Genomic DNA, 3,115 nt, shown 5'->3' on the forward strand with positions numbered 1-3,115 from the left:
AATGCCGCACCCCTGAAACTACCACCCTTCGCCCGTACAGTGGCATTCATCTGGTTTAGGTGCTCTGAGGTCCAGTTTCGTATTGAGGATGTGACTCACAAAATAGGCTCTGATAAAATACCTTCTGGAGCAGTGATTGCCATCACCAGCCATATGTATAGCGTACTTTTTCAGCTCTTTTAACAACCGTTCGGGGATCAAAAAGCCTCGCTCACTCACAGGGAGATGACCAGTAATGCTTACCTACAACCTGTTGCAGAAGGCTCTCCTCGGAAGTTGAACCTAATTCATACCCTTTGGGTACAACTCTTACCTGAACTTGTATGCACTGCCATCCCAGTTGACAATACCTTGTCCATGAAGGACCTGATGACTAAAGTCAATGCCCCTGTGGACAGCCGCTTCACTACCTTTAAGACCTCCATCAACATCACCACTCCTGTCGAAAAGAACAACTACTCAACATCAACTGAACCTGACATAGATACGGAAGGACAGAGATGCCAACCCTGTGATGCTGCAAGGTGGCTACCACCCACATATGACACCACTCTCAGACCCCAACCAAAGACCTCCATAGCCACTTTCCGACCCCCATCACCTACAGTTATGCTACTACCAATCAAGATTCAGGGATAGTGCAAGGAAATGTGCGAGCGGTTGTCAGTGGGAAAAAAGTTAAAGTGGGCCATCGATTGTGGCAGTGGCCTACCTTGTCACTAATCTTTTCTTCTTACAGGACACAGGTATGTAGCGGTAACTTTTCGTAGACCTGAGTGTTTACCTTCCTCTTTTGCCAAGGCCAATCTCCAGGATACGATGTAGTCTGTCTAAACCCGCCCATGTCTGCCTGCCACCTGGTAATAGTAACTGCCAATGGATCCGCCATCCCAATCCATGGATTTCAGACCCTCATATTATTGTTTGCAAGCACCAAGTATCAATGGAAATTTTTCTCTGCTGACGTCACATTTCAGCCCTTTGTTGTCACATTGATGAACTTTTAGAAGACATAAAAGAACAAGTTTTGAACAGAATAAAATCATCTCTCTTCTTTGCAATACAGTGCGACGAAAGTACTGATGTTGCTCATCTCTGCCAGCTTCTTGTTTATTCTCAATTCGTGGATGAAGGAACTGTGAAAGAAGAAATTCTTTTCTCAGCAGCACCGGTGACAACAGCAAAGGCCATCAATGTTTTTTCAAATGTGCATGAGTTTTTCCATGAGTACGGTCTTTCATGGGAAAAATTAGTCGGTGTTTGTACTGATGGTGCCCCAGCAATGATTGGATCTCGCTCTGGATTTTTGAAACTGGTGAAAGAAAAAATCCTGCTATAACTGGGACTCACTGTGTTATCCACAGGCAATCATTAACAAGCAAAACTCTGCCAGGTAATCTACACAGTTCACTGAATTTGGCAATAAAAGTGGTGAATTTTGTAAAGAATAGCTCTTTGAATTCTAGGCTTTTCGCAGCTCTTTGCTCAGATCTGGACACTGATTACAAGACTCTCCTGTTTCACACAGAAGTCTGTTGGCTTTCCAAGGGAAACATGCTGAGTTGTCTTTACGAGCTCAAGGATGAAGTGGAAATTTTCTTGCAGAAGCAGAAACAAGACAAATTGTATGAAGCATTCAGAGAGGAAGACTTTCAGCTCTCACTAGCATACCTTGTGGACTTTTTTAAGGCTATCAACAACCTCAATTTGAAATTACAAGGAAGAAACAAAAACATCATTGCACACTCTGATGTAATCAGAGCTTTCACCAAAAAAATTAATCTTTGGAAAAGATAAGTACAAGTTGGGAACTTTTCATCGTTCTCACATCTGAATGAGCTCTTGTCTGAATTCCATTGCTGAGGAATTTACACACTATTTTCCAGATATCTCAATGGAAAATTCTCTTTGGATATTAGTGCAGAATTCATTTAACACTGATGTGGAATTGCTACTGGAATCACTGCAACAGGAAGCCATCGATTTGAAATGTGACTCGAGCGCGAAAAGGGACTTTGAAACAATGAATTTAGAAAAGGTTTGGGTGAAATATCTCCCCATGTACATAAAAGTAGGTGAAGAAGCACTTCGTGTGATTCTTCCCTTTTCTTCTACTTATCTTTGGGAAGCAGGATCTTCAGCTCTTGTTGTTCTGAAAACAAAACAGCGCAACAGACTTGAACTAATTGTTTCGTTTTTAGTTACTGGAATGTACTATTATTTGTTAGAGTGGCTTTCATTATTTAAATGTAATACAAACAGAAATCTGTTTTCCTGTACAATGCTAAGAAATGAATGTAAGAATCATTTCATATAAAAAAAAGGGAGGAGTGGGGGCGTACGGGTCTACTGGAAGTAAAAATGGGGCGTCAGGTAAGATAGTTTGGGAACCACTGATGTATATAAACCCAAAAATTATCTAATAAAGTTTAGTTGCATTCACCGAGCCTCACTATAACGACTCCCTCGTACATTGGTGACCATCAGAGTGTATAGTTCCCTCCAGCATCCCGCCTTACTGCAGTGCTGTTTCTTACTATTTGATATTTTCGCCCTACAACCCTGAAACTCCTATCAACGCCACACCCCTGAAACTACCGCCCTTCGCCCATACAGTGGCATTCACCTGGTTTAGGTGCTCTGAGGTCCAGTTTCGTATTGAGGATGTGACTCACAAAATAGGCTCTGATAAAATACCTTCTGGAGCAGTGTTTGCCATCACCAGCCATATGTATAGCGTACTTTTTCAGCTCTTTTAACAACCGTTCGGGGATCAAAAAGCCTCGCTCACTCACAGGGAGATGAACAGTAATGCTTACCTACAACCTGTTGCAGAAGGCTCTCCTCGGAAGTTGAACCTAGTTCATATCCTTTGGGTACAACTCTTACCTGAACTTGTATGCACAGCCATCCCAGTTGACAATACCTTGCCTATGAAGGACCTGATGACCAAAGTTGATGCCCCTGTGGACAGCCGCTTCACTACCTGTTAGACCTCCATCAACATCACCACTCCTGTCGAAAAGAACAACTACTCAACATCAACCGAAGCTGACATAAATACGGAAGGACAGAGATGCCAACCCTGTGATGCTGCAAGGTGGCTACCACCCAC

The 3,115-nt window shown here is 42.8% G+C and overlaps 1 pseudogene; it reads left to right on the top strand.

The window, feature by feature from the left end:
• Positions 1 to 225: 225 nt before the first annotated feature.
• Positions 226 to 1,797, top strand: LOC137620920 (protein FAM200B-like; annotated as a pseudogene).
• Positions 1,798 to 3,115: the final 1,318 nt, after the last annotated feature.

The sequence above is a fragment of the Palaemon carinicauda genome, chromosome 2, assembly GCF_036898095.1.
Source record: "Palaemon carinicauda isolate YSFRI2023 chromosome 2, ASM3689809v2, whole genome shotgun sequence".
Taxonomy (NCBI): Eukaryota; Metazoa; Arthropoda; class Malacostraca; order Decapoda; family Palaemonidae; genus Palaemon; species Palaemon carinicauda.